We start from the raw sequence: 18,433 nt of genomic DNA on the forward strand, positions 1-18,433 counted from the left end.
TTGCTCTGCATTTCCTGTTTACTCAGGTATTATTATATCCTTCTCAGTCTCTGATGGAATTAAAGACTAGATAGTTATAGTTTTCTTTGTTACCAAATTCAGGAAAGAAACTCACAAAAGATATGTAAAGTGTATAAGGTTAAAAGACATAAAAAGATAATTTTGGGTTGATGATACAAGTTAGGATAGAAACTAAATTAGGTACAAAACTTTGGACTCACCAAGATAGGATAGATAATGGAGTATTTTCTCTGAATTTGCCAAATGCAAATAAACTGGAGATTGTTAATTTAATTCTTACCTATTTATATTTGCACATAGTTATTGTAACTTATTGTATATAGTTTTACTATGTTAGTTAAAACCTTCCTTTTTATTTAGACAAAAAGGGGGGCCTAGAGAGATGGTTCAGCGGTTAAGAGCACCTGGGCTGCTCTTCCAGAGGTCCTGAGTTCAATTCCCGGCAACCACATGGTGTCTCACAACCATCTGTAACGAGATCTGGCACCCTTTTCTGGTCTTCGGGCATACATGCAGACAGAACACTGTATACATAATAAATAAATTCAGTCTTTTAAAAATGGTGGGGAAATGTGTGATATTTTGATTGCATTCTGACAAGTTTACTTTGAGTCATAGAGGGCAGAGCTAGCCACTAGCTAACCAAAATTAACCATAGAAGTCTTAGATTAAGGACAGATAAGAGACAGGAAGTAGTAAGGTGAGGCTGAGAGAGGATTCAAGCTTTTGGATTGAGGAACAGAAGAGAGAGGAGGTCACTGGTGGCTTCTCCACTTCTCTGATCATTCAGGTTCTTACCCCAATATCTGACTCTCAATATTTAATTGATAAAGAATAATTAGATAAACTTCATATTGGCCCACATGAAGAAGATGTTCTTGGGAAATTTCAATACCCCTAGCCCTATTTCCTCCTTGTTCTATGACCCTAGCTTCCTCTCTCCACCATATTTTCCATTGTAACTGAGGACTAGCTTCCAATATTGCGGTAGCTAAATCTTTTCAGTCTTGTGGAATACTTCTGTTCTGAATGGCCCATGGATTTAACATCTGCTTCACAAAAGGTGAATGCATACTATATGAAACTATTGCTTCCTTAAATCTCCTCAAATCTAACGTTTCAACAGGATTCCAGTCTTCTACACAGACTTGGAGATGCCTGTCATCTGGTAGTCGTTCTTGTATGGTAACTGGATAATTTAAGGTTGGTTTTCTAATAATCTTGGGACACTCCTCTTCAATTGCATAATGTAATTGTGTGGTTGGTTTTGCTCTTAATTCCTCTGTCTATGTATGAATATTTTTCTTATTTTCATAAGTAGGTTTTCTTTCTTTTTTTTTTTTTTTTTTCTTTTTTTTGTTTTTCGAGACAAGGTTTCTCTGTAGCTTTGGAGTCTGTCCTGGACTAGCTCGTAGACCAGGCTGACCTCGAACTCACAGAGATCCACCTGCCTCTGCCTCCCGAATGCTGGGATTACAGGCGTGCGCCACCACCACCTGGCTGATATTTCCAATTCTTAATATGGGAATATTTTCCTCAAACTAACAAACTTAACTTGCCATTTAAAAATTCTCAATTGTCTTGCCAGCTCTGATGACGCTGACGGCATAGGTGGAGATGTGCAGGGGTTAATCAGCTGCAGTGATGGTGTTAGGCTGTGCTGACTGGAAGGAGAGCACAGCAGGGGTCACTGTGGCTGCTTTCACTCCCTGTGGGGAGGGGGTGAGCAATCTGTGGAGCCAACTGTAAGGAAACCGGTAGGAGAAATCTGTGCAGCTGTGCAGCAGCCTGGGACAGAACTGCCCCTCCTGTTGGTGGGAGTGGCTAGCTTGACTGCTCAGCACAGCTGTGCAAGGCAGTCCATTCAGCAGTTTGAGGCCATGGCAGCAGCAGTAAAAGCTGGAGCCTTGGGCCACAGCGGATGTGGGCTGCAGTGGTGGATGTGTGTGAGTGTGTGTGGCAGTGTGTGTGTGGGGGGGGGGGGCGCTAGCCAGGCATCTGGACTATTTCTGCTCCGCCAGGTGCTTGTTCTGTCCATGGGAGGCCTGGGAGTGGAGCAGTTGGCTTGCTCCACTCCACCCAGGTCTTTGTACTGGCTATGCAGGGAGTGGGAGGGAGCTTCCGGCCTGAGAAGTGGGTACGAGGGATAAATGAGCAGGAGAAGCTTCCTTGGCTAGAACGCGGTGTTGGGGACTACTGAGCTGCCTGAATGACAGGGCCAGAGATGAACGGCTGACTCAGCTGCAGAGCTGGTGGGTGGCTGCACAGATCACAGTGAGAAAGGCCTTTGGTGGGAAAAGCCGGTGACCCGCGCTGGCATGGGGTCAGGCACAGAGTGGCAGTTTTAAAAGCCACCATGTGATATCTCCATGTGTTGGACGCCAGATACTGAGATTTTTTTTTTCTTTTTCTTTTTCTTTTATTAAGAAATAAAATTCAGGGGTTGGAGACTTAGCTCAGTGGTAGAGCACTTGCCTAGCAAGCGCAAGGCCCTGGCTTAGGCCCTCAGCTCTGGGGGGGGGGGGGGGGGGGGGGAAGAAACTGAAAAGAAAAAAAAAAAATTCAGCCGGGCGGTGGCACACGCCTTACTTGGGAGGCAGAGCCAGGCCGATCTCTGTGAGTTCGAGGCCAGCCTGGGCTACCAAGTGAGTTCCAGGAAAAAAGTCGCAAAACTACACAGAGAAACCCTGTCTCGAAAAACAAAAAACAACCACAAAAATAAAAAAATAAAATAAAATAAAATTCAGGAGTAAATACTAAGGAATAAACCTGAGAGATCCAAGAGCAACTGAGACATGATCCTGCCTCTCTCCACTTCCCAGATCAAAAGGACTGTGCAACCCCCTCTTCTTCCTCCTCTGTGTGTCCTATCTCCCTGAGTTGGACAGGAACTCTATGGTCCACTCCAGCCAGCTGAGTGTGAACTCTGCTCTCTGAACCGAGGTCAGAGTCTATTTGTGGTCTTAAAGCAATCAACACAAATAGCTCTCCCCAACAGCTCTCAGGTGATGCTGTAAGGCCAAAGGCCGCATTTGGAGAGCTACTAATGTGATTCATGCCAAAAGACAAAACTAAGCCGGAAGGAGGTAGTGCACAACTCTTAACCCAGAACTCGCAGGTAAGCAGATCTCTGAGTTCATAGGTCAGCCCGGTCTACAGAGCAAGGTCCAGAACACCAAGGCCACACAGAGAAACCCTGTCTTGAAAATAACAAAACAAGAAAGCATTGGCGCCTTTCTTGGAACTCACTCTGTAGCCCAGGCTGGCCTCGAACTCACATTGATCCACCTGCCTCTGCCTCCTGAGTACTGGGATTAAAGGCGTGTGCCACCACCGCTCGGCCCCTTAAGAATCTTAATTGGCCATTGTTTGCCATTCTAGACTCAGAGAACACCTCGTGACATAACATGGAACTGTCCCAGTGGGCACAGAGCAGAGAAGGTTGGTTCCATAATTTTTACTTTAAATATGTATGAGTTCTTTTGAGAGGGTACACATGTTTGGGCTGAGGCCAGAGAACTGGAATGTTTTATCTCCTTTTGAGAAAGGGTCTCTCTTTACTGGCCTGGAGCTCAGCAATTAGGCTAGACTGGCTGGCCAGCAACCCCAGGATCCTCCTGTCTCAGCCTCCCCAGCACTGGGAATACAAGCATATGCTGAAACACAGTGTTGTGAAGTATTTACTTTTGCAAGTGCTGCAGCTCTGGAGGGAAGTCAGGCTACAGCTACAGCTGTGAAGGGGAGGTATCCTAGATACCTACAGCTGTGAAGAGAAAGGTATCCTGACTTGTTGGGAAGTCAGGCAATACCTACAGCTGCGTTCTCAATCCTGCTCCTGTCCGAGAGAGCCGTTACAGCTCAGCTCTGCTCTGACAAAAGAAGGTCTTCACCCAAAACTTATTCAAGAGATTTATTGGAAGGGAGGAATCCAGGAGAGTGGCTGCCTCTGCCATGGTGGAGAAGGGCAGCTGCCAATTGAACAAGCACAGGGCTTATATAGGGCTTCTTAGGTTTTTCCAGGGAGAAGATTTTCAGGGTGGGAATTGGTTGGATTTCAATCCCTGAGCTTGGGCAAGCTCAGAGGTTGGCTAGATTCCACACTCAGGGACTGGTTGGATTTCCTGCTCAGGGATTGGTTGGTTTTGTGCTCAGTCGGTCATGGGCAGAGTGTGTTTCTTTGGCTCTGGTTTCAGGTTCAGAGTGTGTTTCTTTCACTGGCTTTCCCTTTTACGGTACAACTTTAACTAGTCAAAGATGTGTTACATTTGTTTATGCTGCATTTGTTTAATGATGCAAAGATGTGTTATTTTACCTGCCTAAGGCAACTGATTGGTCTAATAAAAAGCTGAATGGCCAATAGCTAGGCAGTAGAGGAAGAGTCAGGGTTGGTGAGCAGAGAGAATAAGTAGGAGGAGGAATCTAGGCTTGAGAAAATGAGAGAGAAGAAAATGAGGGAGAAGAAGATGGAGACACCCAGGGCCAGCCAGCCAGGCAGCCATCACCCAGCCAGACACCAAGTAGGACATACAGGATGAAAGAAAAGTCAAAAGCCCCAAGGCAAAATGTAGATGAAGAGAAATGGGTTAACATAAGTTATGAGAGCTAGCAAGAAATGAGCTTAAGTTAAGGTCAAGCATTCATAACTAATAATAAGTCTCTGTGTCATGATTTGGGGGCTGGTTGGTGGCCTAAAAGAAAGCCTGATGCAGCACAGGGATTTGGGGATTCAAGCTCTGGTTCTCATGTTTATAGGGAAGCTCTACTAACTGCGCTATCTTCTCTGCATCATTCTTACATTTTCATGGACAAGAAAAGTCTGAATAAAGCAGAGAGAGAAAAATTAAAGGATAACGAGTCATTTTGAAGTTATTTTCTTATAAAGGTTAAAGCAGAGCAGGGGGTATTTCCTTATCCTGGCAGACAAAACTAGCCTGTTAGGAAACTTAGCTCTCCATCCTCAAGTCTCCCAACTTCTCAGATGAACAACTAAAACAAGGGTCTCCCATTGTGGTTTGCCTATCACGCTACTCTACAGGAGTACAGTCCCACAGCCCCCACGGTTGCTTTTTATTTTATTTTCTTCTCTGTGGGTTTTCTTCAGTATTCATTACTATGGAAAGCAATGGCTTTCTTGTTTTCTTAAGTGACAACCACTGTTCCACACTAAACACACAGACATACTTTTGCCCTTAGGAACTGAGAGATAAGTTATTTTTAAAGCATTATGCGACAATCAATTAGTTATAATCATGATAAAAGTAAGAATGGAAAAATACAGATTACCATGAGAAAACTTCAGTAGTTATATATCCACTTATCCAGGAATCTAAGCTAATCTGAGAGAAGGTGGGGCTGTGACATGAAAGCTGAGCCCTATGACTGTGGACTCTTCCTTTACACTGTGTAAATATTTGTCACTGTGACTGGTTTAATAAAGAAGCTGACTGGCCAACAGCTGGACAGGATAAGGTTGGGGAGAAAAAACAGACTAAGGACACTAGGAGGAATTGTAGAGTCAGAGGAGTTGCCAGCCAGACGTGGAGAGGAAACAGGAGGTGCAAGAGGAAAGAGAGGTAATGTCATGTGACAGAATGTAGATTAATACAAATGGGTTAATTTAAGTTGTAAGAGTTGGCTAGTAATAAGCCTGAGCTATTGGCAGAGCATTTAGAATTAATATTAAGTCTCTATGTGTTTATTTTGGAGCCAGCGGTCCTGACAAAAACTTTGCCGACATATAACAAGTTGGAGTTTGCTAGGCAAAGAAAGGAGGCATGGAACAATCTAGACAATAGAAACAGCATGTCCAAGGAAAGCCATCTAAAGAGGTAAACAGATGACTTAGGGACCAAATAAACTGTGTTTTTGTCATGGGTCAGTTAGAGGGATGAGTGAAAGGGCCAGGAAGAGATGTGTTTGATATATTTGGAATGAAACTCAGCTTCTAAATTCCCTAAAGATGGAGCTGGGGATGTAGCTCAATAGGTAGAGTGCTTGCCTAGCATCCCCAAATCCCTGTCTTCAATCCCAGTTCTGCATACAACTGGTAAATGGACCCCAGGACTGAGGAAGTGGAAGCAAGAGGATCAAGAGTCCAAGACGATCTTTGCTACCGGCTTGTGTAGCTCAGACTAGCCTTAAACCCTATGTAACAAGGATGCCCGTGAATTCTTGGTCCTCCTGCCTTTACCTCCCCAGTGCTGGGATTATAGGTATGGGCACCACACCTAACCACTAACTAAAGTACTTTGGATAAGTCTCAGTTTCCTTACTAGAAACTGGATGAAGTAACAGAAATACAAAACAAACTCAAAAGTATACTTTGGGCTGACATAACTCTCATGAGTGGACTTTCAGAATTAGGTCAACTTTGGCTGGTTGTTGCCCCTGAATCCATTCTACTAGGGTGTTCTTGGCTCTGCTCTGTTTTCCTCTGCCCTGATTCATGTCTCCAGCCAGAGACAGCCAGGACCACGAAACCTCCCCTTCATATCCATGGAGAAAACATCTTGGTTTACAGTCTTTCTCAAAGAAAGAAGTTTCCTCCTTCTCGTCCTCCTGGCCTAGATCTGTCCATCCTTGGTCCAGTCATAGTTAAGGAAGATGGAGCTTCTGTGATTGGTTTAAAATCTGTTCTCTTGAAGCTAAAGGAACTGAACAGTCCAGAGCCACCATCCTCCCTTCCTTTGCCCTTCCAGTGCCAAGCTGGGGGAAGCTTTAATTCAGTGTACTATAAAACACCTGCCAATGAGGCATGCAACAAATAGCAGCTATTAGAAATCTCACTCCAGGGATTTTTGCCCAGGTCAACTAAATAACATTTTGTTATTAATATTAATATCAAGTCAGTCTTGTTCCAAAAAGAGATTTAGGATTGTGATTACTTTCTGCTGGCAGTGCTGGAGCAGCCCCCATCCATCCTCTCCCATCCATACCTATTGTTTCTGCTCTGCCCTTCTTCATTTGGTTATTTAGTCAGCAACCAATGAAAGAGTACCAACCTGGTATCAGGCATTCTACTAAAAACTAAAACTTCCATAATGAACAAGTTTCAGGAAACTTGGTGAATAAAGATATCAGTGACAGACACTTCTACCACAGTGTGAAGAGCCCTGTAATAGAGGTATGTGCTACCATCTTTTGTGTGTGTGTATATATGATTTTGAAGCATGGAAGGATGTAAGAAGGAGCAACTAGTTCTGTAACAGATCCCCAGACCTTAGCACAAACGACATCATGTTGGAGGCACCGTTCTGACCTTAAAACCCAGCATGTAGGCCCCAACACCTGCCAATATGGGAACAAAGACCCAGTTCATCAAAGACCTGTTCCATAGTTCCAGGAAAGTTCCCTAAACATACTAACCTTGCTTTCTGGCTTCTGTAGTTCTGCTTCTTGCTAACTGAAGTGTGACAACCAAGATGTGGTTTTTGTGCATAAAAAGCAAAAGGCTGCAAGGCTTGAAGCTGCATGGTTTGGGTAAGTCCCCTGTGTAGCTAGTGGCCAGCAATAAGGACTTCCTTTTCAGGGTTAAAAGTGTCTGTGAGGTGGTCTCTGGTGGGCTTACCTTGAAACAGTTCCTTGCAAGGCTAAACAAATATGGTAACATATGTGTTGGTGCTTGATGGATGCGTGGAAGTTTATCTGGCTAATGCAGTCTCCTTCTCCCATTCCAGGTTGTCTCCCACTGTGTCAGAACTCTCCATTGTAAGTGGCAAGGTTGCAACTCTAGAAACGGACTCTACCCTATTGTAGGGGAAAGGAAATATGTGTCTCATGTCTATTAAAGATAGATTTCAAACCTGATAGATTTTGGCTATGAAACAAAAGTACAGAACTTAGTTTTTCTCCTTTGCTGGTTCTGCTTCTGGTCCTTTATCTGAGCTGGGACTGTAGCTCAGTGACAGATGCCTTGCCTAGCACATACAAAGGAGTTCAATCCCCAGTACTGTCAAAGAACTTTATCTACATGGTAGTCCCAGCCAGAACCAGCTTTTATCCTCCACCAAGCCGTAGTCTGGCAGAAAAGATGGCGTACCCCTACATGGTCCCAGGAAAGTAATACCATTGGCTATGATTGAGTCAAATGCCCATTCCTGAACCAATCACGGTGACCAGTGCAGAATAATGCTCTGATGGACAGACTCCAATTGATGGATTCACATGCTCCCATACCCAAACTCCAGAATATTCATTCCAGATTTTGCAATCACAGTTCTGAGGAGCTCTTAAAGCCCAGAGGGTTCTCTGGCTTTACAAATTCAGAAATGTATTGGATTCTCAGCAGACAGAGAACAATGGTGTCACTCATTGCAGATTTAAAGGAGGAAGTAAGGTTGGGAATCTGGCTCCCCCTGGAGATAACCGGAAAGCACTCAGGTTAGTCTGAGGTTCAGTGCTTTGCACTGGGTCTTTCTTTCCTCTGCCTGCCGATTCCTTCCAACCTCAGATTCCTCATCCAGAAAATGGGACGAACATTAGCACTGATTGGCTCATGGCACCTGCATTTTCAGATTCTTCTAGGAAATTCAAACTAGGATGAGAAGAGTTGACTCTCGGGTTGTTTGTTGGTTTGTTTTTAGGACAGAGTGAAGCAAACCTACCAAGGATGACAGGACTCCCCAGGTCTGGGGCCAGCAGGGCCATTGGAAAGCCAGGAGGGGGAAGGCAGGGAAGGTGTGAAGGCAGCCAGGGAAGCACCAGCCCAGGTGATGGGCAGCCTGCCTGCCTTAAGGGCCTCTCTGAACTCTAGCTGGCAGTCTCTGCTAGAGCAACCCAATTCGAAGCCAAACTACAAGGGAGCCCACTGATTCTGTTCGCAGAGGTCAACTCTATGGGAACAGGGTCAGATAGAGAAAGGAGTGTGATTCCAGGGCTACAGGTAAAGACGATCGGCTGACTGCCATTACTGCCTATGAAATGTTGGCCTGGCACATCAAAATATTTTTAATAGCTGAGGGTGGTGGAGCAAACCCATAATCAATCCCTGTACTGAGGAGGCTGAGACAGACAGAGGGATGGAGAGTTCAAGGCCAGCTTAGGGTAAACAGCAAGACCCTGTCTCAAATACAAAATAAAACAAACAACAAAAACCACCACTACCACCACCACCATCGTCGCCAACAACAACAACAACAACAACAACAACAACAACAACAACAACAAAACCCAGCAGTGGTAAACCTAACCAGAAGCCCACAGTGAGGGCTGCTGTTTAAGAGGGATAATAAGCCAGCCCAGTTCCTCCCTTACAAGATAACCAAAGGTCAACAGTCCATAGCCCTAACCAACCAACCAATGGAAAAGCACCAGAACACAGGCATCGCCTGTTATCTGTTGACTGTATTCAGACAAGAAAGGAGCTTTAAGGGCGGCAATTGTGGCTCTGTGGGCAAGAGTGCCTGCTATGCCTCCATGAGGATCTGAGTTCAGATTCCAGCACTCACATTAAAAAAATAAATAAATAAAAACTGGATGTAACTGTAACTCCAGCACTGAGCATGGCAGAGACAAGAAGATCATTGAGGTTATGGGCCCTCAGCCTAGCTCCAGGCTCAGTGAGAGACTCTGTCTCAAAGGAATTAATTGGAGATGACTGGTTGAGTAGGACACCTGAAGTCCTCCTCTGGACTTTGCATTCATGTGCATGCATCTACATATATACACTGTGTATATCACATACACACACACACATACACACACACATGCGCGCGCGCGCGCACACACACACACACACACACACACACACACATGAGGAAGAGTAGATAGAAAAAGGAAGGAGGGTAAAGAAAGAGATTCACTGAGTCCCAGGCAAATCTTAAATTTAGAGACACACCCCCCTCACACACATACACTCTCACACTCCATTTCCTGCCTTCCCTTATAGCTTGTTACTGAAGTCAGCGAATTTCTCCTGACACAGAGAATTGGGGAAGAAACCATGGAATGACAAGCCACATGACACATGTATTACATTTTTTTTACCTCTAAAGTTGCAACATCATAGTTCCCAACAGTATATGTAGTGACTATTATTAGTTAATTAGGTTATCTCTCAAGCAAGATCTAAACTCTCAGTGTATTATTGAACAATATATAAATAGATAAGATATCATATATATAAATCATAGAGCTTCACTGGAGCTTAAAATATTTCTGTCTTGGCCTCTACAGTGCTGGGATTACAGGCATATACCACCATGCTTGGCATTAATTCCCCTTTTTAAATGGCACATAAAAAATGCTGAAGCTTATGATGAACAGATGAGTCTAAGTTGTGACAAAAGAGGAGGAGAACCCTCTGCCCTGCACAAATGACTCTAAACGGAGTGCTGTGCTAGGACATGACTGGTTTTCATTGTTTGTTTTGTTTAAGATGCCAGTCCACTGAGGTGGCAGGCACTGGGGTTTTGAACAAGCCATGATTGCCTAGCCAGACTCCGACGAGCATCTCCAGCTGCCAGGCCTACTTGATAATCTGTTTGTATAGCTCAGGGGAGGGGAGGGCAGGGCACTATCTTTCTGCTTCTGCTGCTGGATGGCAAAGCTGCAGTAGTTTTGGGGGCCTGGGAACCAACCTCGGTTTTCGGCACAATCTGCCATCTTTTCCTGTGTGTTGAGGAAGAGCACCCAGGTGGTCTCGGAGAAAAGGATTTTGTCATAAGCCTTACATCCCTGACAGCAGCAAACAGGATGGCAATGAAGCTCTTGGTGGGGACATTTGGTTGTAGTTAGCCTCTACTGGGTATTGCTAGAGAGACACAGGATGCTTGATGCAGACATTGGTCTAGATGTCCTTGGCAGGCATTCTAACTCTCCATGGAACTTATGAGGGTCTGGAATACCAGGAAGAGGAAGCTGGGGTCCAGGACTTGGTGTGCACGGATGCTGACTTGGGGAGCAGTCCTTTATAATCAAAAAAGTAGCATTTGAATTGAGCTGTGTAGCTCTTGGAAGGCATGTCTGCATAGGATGCTCCACAAGGCCAGTATCTCCAGTATGTCACAGGCCAGAATGAGCTGCTGTTTGGCCAGTTTGGACCTGTGGTTGGCAAGAAGTTGAGCCCCAGCAGAAGCAGTCCAGCTCTTCACACCTGCTAAGATTCAGGCTCTCCCAGTTCATCCCCCTTGAGTTGCTCATCCATGTTGGCCACAGCCTCCAGGACCTGTGACCAAGATGGCCCTAAACCTTACGCCTATGAAGCCCAGAAGACGGTGTTGGGTCCTCTGGAACTGGAGTTACAGATAGTTGTGAAACACCATGAAGGCTCTGGGAATCAAACTCAGGTCCTCTAGAAGAAAAACCTGTGCTCTTAACCACTGAGCCATCTCTCCAGTTTGCCTGGATTTAAATTTATTTTAAAATAAGATCTCACTCTATAGCCCAGGCTGGCCTTGAACTTTCCATGTACTCCCTGCTTTAGCTTCCCCAGTGCTGAGATTATAGGTGTGACTTTTTTTTTAATAGTTGAATTGGTAGGGCAGTGGTGGTGCATGTCTTTAATCCCAGCACTTGGGAGGCAGAGGCAGGCCAATCTCTGTGAGTTCGAGGCCAGCCTGGTCTACAAAGTGAGTTCCAGGAAAGACACAAAGCTACACAGAGAAACCCTGTCTCATAAAAAAAACAAACAAAACAAAAAAAAAAAAGTTGAGTTGATCAGTTTTTGGAAGCTTCTGGACTTCTTGAATCATATTTTAAAAGTCTGCTCTTATGACAAAATGATAAAGGAATTTGTCTATGATTTGGTGGTGGGGTCTAACTCAAAGCCCTGCACTTGCTAGGCAAGTGCTCTCTGTGGAGCTACATGATCAGCCCTTGTTTTACTTTGATTTTCAGACAAGGTCTTACTATGTAGCTCAAGCTGGCCTCAAATTCACTATGTGGCTCAGGCTGGCCTTGAACTCTCAGAATTCTCCTGCTGCCGTAGATGGTTTTTAGGCCTGCCTGCAACACCGTATTCTATTGCCCATTCCTTTTTTTTTAAGACAGTGCCACTCTATACAACCCTGGCTGTTCTAGAACTCCCTATATAAGCCAGGCCGGCCCCGAACTCATAGAGAGCCACCTGTCTCTGCCTCCTGAGTGCTGGGATTAGAGGTGTGATCTAACATGCCTGGTGCTTTTTAAATACTTGTATAGCTTTAAAAAAAAAAAAGGTAAATCATCGATTTGCCTGGCTTCTATTTTGGTGTGCAGTGTGTGACGTATGTAATCCAAACTGTTGTTTGGAGATTCAAAAAGCCAAACCAAACCAGGGGCAGCCTAAGGTGATTTAGTTCCCGGCAAGAGACCAGGCCAGTTGCCAGACCCTGATGCATGGAACAAAAGATGTGTCCAGAGCTGGCCAAATTTAGTCACCAGGATGGCAGGAGGCAGCACCATGTCCCAGCAGGAGTAAGGACAAGAAGAGAATCAGATGGCAAGCCCAAAGTGCTAGTCAGCAGAGGAACAAAGACCAGGGGAGGAACCGGAATGCTGCTCCCCGGCTGCAGACAAAGCCTGCCTGTGGTTTGGCCTTGGGTCTTGTTTCTGGTTATGAGGTACTGGAGATTACACCCAGGGCCTTGGAATACTAAGCTCTACCTCAGCCCCTGGCTTGACCTTTGAGGATCCTGTAGCCTTCCAAACCTCAAGGTCATCACAACCCCAAACCCTAATAATCTGATGCCCAGAGGCACAGGAGAGTTATTGCCTTCTGAAAATTATTCTTTTGTTTGTTTGTTTTTTGTTTTTTGAGAGAGGGTTTCTCTGTGTAGCTTTGCACCTTTCCTGGAACTCACTTGGTAGCCCAGGCTGGCCTCGAATTCACAGAGATCCGCCTGGCTCTGCCTCCCGAGTGCTGGGATTAAAGGCGTGCGCCACCACCGCCCGGCTGAAAATTATTCTTTTGTTTTATCTAGAGACAGGTTCTCATAACTCAGGATGGTCTTAAACTGTCATTCATGTTGGCTTTAAATTCATATTATTATTATTATTATTTAATTAATTTTATTTTATGTGTGAGTGTTTTGTATATGCTTATGTGCACCTCATGTGTGCTTGGTGCCAAAGAAGGTCAGAAGAGGGCATCAGGCCCCTGATACAGGAGTAAAGGATGGTTGTGAGCCGCCAAGTGAGTGTTAAGAATCTAATCTGGATCCTCTGCAAGAGCAACAAGTGCTCTTAACAGTGGAGCCACCGCCCCAGTCCCAGCTTTGAACTCTTGACGAAGTTGCTGAAGGGTCTCTAGCCAGCCCAGGCCTGGAAAACATGTTCTGGCAGGCCATGCCCTTTCTCCCCAATTCCCTCTACCTAGTTAAAAACCCTTACCTTCCATTCCTTAAGCTAGTCGCCAAGCTCTCTATTCCCTTATTTGGCCACTTCCTCCTCCTGCAGCTGACTACCAAGGTTCAGCTATCAAACTATAGAAGTTCAGCAATCAAAAGCCCCCTTTGGCTCACCTAATTAACATGCCCAATTAAAGTTAAACACCTCATCCTAACATGGGGTCTCCCACTTTACCTTCATAAGCTGCCAATTTTCTATGGGCCACATCTGTCTCCTCTCTAACCAGAGGTGGTCAGTCCTCTGTCCCCAGGGACACTGAGCCAGACTTGAGCATCTGAGACCTCAAAGCTCATTCCCAGTGACACACTTCCTCCAACCAGGCCACACCTACGCCAACAAGGCCACACCTCCTAACAGTGCCAGTCCCCATGGGTCTATGGGGGCCATTTTCATTCAGACCACTGCAATAGAGTCGTCCTCTTTCTCTGGCTACTTCTTCTTCCTCCCAGATTTCTCCCTCTATATCTTCTCTTTTCCTGCCAGCCCTGTCCATCCTTTCTCCTGCCTTGCTATTGGCCATTCAGTTCTTTATTGGACCAGCAGGTGTTTTAAACAGGCAAGGTAACACAGCTTCACAGAGTTAAACAAATGCAAAATAAACAAAAATAACACATCTTAAAATAATATTCTACAACAATAAGTGATCAAAAGTAGAATGAAAGTCAAGGAACTATAGGTGGTAAATCCTGGCCAGGAGGACTCTGTGGGGCCAAGCTTCTAAGTGTGTGCTTAATAGATGGGGTTTATTCTGAACTGCAGTGGTGCTGACATTTCACTTTCAAAACAAACAAACAAGTCAACAATCACAATGGGCATGGTGGTACCAGCTTGTGATACAATCCCAGAAGTCTGGAGATGGAGGCAGAAATATCAGGAATCTATGGCCGGTATGGGCTACAGGAGACTGTCTCATGCCTGTAATCCCAGCACTTGAGAAGCTGAAGCTGGAGGACTGCCCGTGAGTTCCATGAAGCCTGGAGAATGAGGCTCCAGTCTTCTCTTGTGTCTTTCAGCAGCATTTGGGAGTTTTCTTTGCATGGATTTTGTGCAACTCTTCCTAGGTCTATTCTTAGACCCTCTGTCTTTTCTGTTGCTGTAGTAAGTGTGGCCACCACTTCCACTACACCCTTTCAGTAGACAGCGTTGGTATAAATGGAGAAGCTATTGATTTCTTTATTTTAATTTTAGATTCAGCCAACTCACTGAATTTTTCCATTTTTATTTTTTGAGATAAGCATCTCACTGTGTAGCCCAGGCTGTCCCCCAGGTCAAAGTCCTCCTGCCTTCAATGCCTGTGTGTAGGAAGTGCAGGTGTGTTCCACCACACTTGGCTTGAGTATTTTATTTTACCACGAAACTCCAAGTATAAATGATACACCTGCAAGCCATGTTGATTTTACCCCCTTCTTTCTTTATTTCTTTTTGTTTTGTTTTGTTTTTGTTTTTAAAAAGATGTATTTATTTATTATGTATACAATGTTCTGCCTACATGTATACTTGTAGGCCAGAAGAGGGCACCAGATCTCATTACAGATGGTTGTGAGCCACCATGTGGTTGCTGGGAATTGAACTCAGGACCTCTGGAAGAACAGTCAGTGCTCTTAACCTCTGAGCCATCTCTCTAGCACTCCCTTCTTTCTGTTCTTAGATAACACTGATAATCAAATGCTCCATCCCTGGATGTTCATCTAGTGGAGTGGGTTGGCAGTGGTACTGAACTTGCTGTCATTCAGGGCCCCAGGCTCTTTCCACCTTTGGGATCAAGATTTCTGTAAGTCCTCAGAGTAATTCAGCAGATCTCTTGGAGATGGTTTAGGAGAAAGGCCTAAAATGAACAGCTCTTACTTTTACCCAAATTCCATAGACTCAAACTTATTTACATAGCCCCACCCAATTGCAGAGAGAGCTATGAACATCTAATTGCTAGAGGGCTGGTTCAGTGGGCAAAGGCACTTGCTGTGCAAATGTGAGGACCCAAGTTTTGATCCCAGCACCACATTTAAAAAAAATAAAAACAAAAAACTAGCCAGGCTTGGCAGCACAAACTTTTAATCCCAGCATTTGGAGGCAGAGGCAGGTGGATCTCTATGAGTTCAAGGCTACCTTGATCTACACAGTGAGTTCTAGGACAACAAGAACTACATGGAGAGACCCTGTCTCAAAATAAATAAATTTCAAAAAATAAAATGAAATACTAAAAACACTGGATGTGGCTGTGCATATGCTTGTAACCTCAGCAGCCGAGGGAGAAGGGTCACATGGACTTTCTGGCCACCCGCCTATCAGAAAAACAGCAAGCTCCAGCTTTAATGAGAGACCCTGTCTCAAGAGAATAAGTCAGAGAGCCACAGAGGAAGAAACCTGATGTTCACATGCATCTGCACACACATGTATGGACATGCATGCACTCGAAGAAATCTAGTCAGGATCAGAGAGATGGCTCAATGATTAAGAGCACCTGTTGCTCTTGCAGGGAATCCAGGTTCTGTTCTCAGCTCCTACATGGCAATTAATAACCATCTGTAACTCCAGTTCCAGGGTTCTGATGGCCTCGTGTGACCTCTGCAGGCACCAGGCACACTCATGATATATAGACATTCATGTAGGCAACACACACACACACACACACACACACACACACACACACACACACACACACAAAGTAAAATAAGAAACGTAGCCCAGTTGTGTGCCAGAAAAAAACAGGAAATGTTAAAGGGGAGGGTAGGCAGGATAAAGCCAACAAATGTGCTTGTCTCACAAGCCACCTGGCCTAATTCCATCTGCAGAACTCACACACAAGTGGAGGGAAAGGACCATCTCCACAGAGTTGCTCTTGTGTCCACACAGACACGAGGCATGTGTGTCAGTACACACACATGTCATACCCCCCCCTCTTTTTTTTTTTTTGGTTTTTCGAGACAGGGTTTCTCTCTATAGCTTTGGAACCTGTCCTGGACTAGCTCTGTAGACCAGGCTGGCCTCGAACTCACAGAGATCCACCTGCTTCTGCCTCCCGAGTGCTGGGATTAAAGGCATGCACCACCACCGCCCGGCTAATACAACTTATTTTGAGTCAGAGTCTTACTAGGTAGTCTTAGCTGACCTGGAACTCCCTCTGTAGACCAGGCTGGCCTCCGGCTCCCAGAGATCCACCTGCCTCTGCTTCCTGAGTGCTGGAGTTAAAGAAGGCAATGATTGATCGTTTTTAAAATGAGTGGTTGTGAAGATGGCTAGTGGGTGCTGGCTGTGCAAGTCTGGGGCTGGGATTTGGATCTCCAGCACCACATAAACGTCCGGTGGGTTTGGTGGCCTTCCTGCAATCCCCACACTCCGGGACGTGGACACAGGGGAGTCTAGCCAAGCAGAGCAGAGCACTCTGGGTGCCAGTGAGGCTGTCTCAGCATGAACAGTGGAGAGTGGAAGAAAGGGACACCAACTCTCGACTTTGACCTGCACTCACACTTGTACCCACACACAGGAACACTTGTGCATACATACCGCACACACACATACACACACACACACACACACACACACACACACACACACACACACTTTCAGAAAATAAAGAAAATTTATTTTAAAATTAGAAAAAAAATTGAAATTGCCACTTCTCAGCACCCCCCCCCCCCCAAGCTCCATTTCTCCAAATTCTGGCAGTTAGACAAAAGCCAGATTCCTCAGGAACTTGTGCAGCAGGTTCCCCTCTTCCAAAAATAGTCACTTCCCTTGTCACTGGTCAAAGGGACAAGTGGTTATCTGTGGTGCCTATTAACACACCAAAGGCCATGCTGGCCTCCAGGCTCCCTCAGTACCGGTTACACACTTCAGAGCCCATGCTGGCCTCCAGGCTCCCTCAGTACCGGTTACACACTTCAGAGCCCATGCTGGCCTCCAGGCTCTTCTCACCTGCTACCCTAACCCTACACTCCTTCCAGCTCACAGGCTTCCCTCCCCCAGCTCCTCATTCTCCTTATAACTCTGCTATTTTAGCTATACTCACCTCTCTCTCTCTCTCTCTCTCTCTCTCTCTCCCTCCCTCCCTCCTCCCCCCCTCCCTCCCCTCTCTCTCTCTTCCTCCTCCCCCTTTCTCTGCCCCCTACCTCCTGCTTCTCATGGCCAGGTCCAGTCTGCTGGCCATGTTGAGTCTATTATTTTCTCTCTCTGCTCTTGCAGATGCCTCTGGCAGTTTTCTCCCTCATAAAACCTTCCCCTTAATACCATGGAGCAGTCATTTTGTCAGTTTATAAAACACTATTTATTGCTTGCAACCCATATGTTTTTTTTGTTGTTGTTTTGTTTTGTTTTTTTTGAGACAGGGTTTCTCTGTGTATCCCTGGCTGTCCTGGAACTCGCTCTGTAGACCAGCTGATCTTGAACTCAGAGCTCCACCTGCCTCTGCCTCCTGAGTGCTGGGATTAAGAACATGTGCCACCATGCCAGTCTAATACTCAACCAGTCTGTCTTTTTAAAAAAATTTTAAGATTTATTTTTATAAAATATGCTTGTATTTATGTGCATATACCATGTGTACACCTGGTACCTTTTGAGATCAGGAGAGGGCATTAGCTGTCTTTGAACTGGAGTTAGAGACAGTTGTGAGCTGCCATGGGGATGATGGGAACAAATCGTCTACAAGAACAGTCTGTGCTCTTAACCACTAAGTCATCTCTCTAGTCCCTTAAGGAAAAGTTGTGCCAAGCAGAACCTCATGGCTACATCCTTAGGGATTGCCAAGTATGCATGGCACAAACAGTTATGAGTAGGTATGATAATGTACCCCTGTGATCCTGGTACTTGGGAGGCAGAGGCAAGAGGAGTTTGAGTTTAAGGTCAGTCCGGTCTACATAGTGAGTTCCAGGACAGCCTTGGTGACATAATGAGACCCTATCACCACCACCACCACCACCACCACCACCACCACCACAACAACAACAACAACAACCACAACAACAACAACAACAACAACAACCACAACAACAACAACAACAACAGAACAAAAAAAGGAGTGAGTAAATAAACTATTGCTGCCTGTGGTCTGATTATGTCATTTCCCTCGTTCATATGCTGAAATGTAATCACT

The 18,433-nt window shown here is 45.3% G+C and overlaps 1 pseudogene; it reads right to left on the bottom strand.

The window, feature by feature from the left end:
• Positions 1 to 1,649: 1,649 nt before the first annotated feature.
• LOC118577306 overlaps positions 1,650 to 18,433 on the bottom strand; it is a 31,510-nt pseudogene continuing 14,726 nt past the window's right edge.

The sequence above is a fragment of the Onychomys torridus genome, chromosome 1, assembly GCF_903995425.1.
Source record: "Onychomys torridus chromosome 1, mOncTor1.1, whole genome shotgun sequence".
In the NCBI taxonomy this organism is placed as follows: domain Eukaryota; kingdom Metazoa; phylum Chordata; class Mammalia; order Rodentia; family Cricetidae; genus Onychomys; species Onychomys torridus.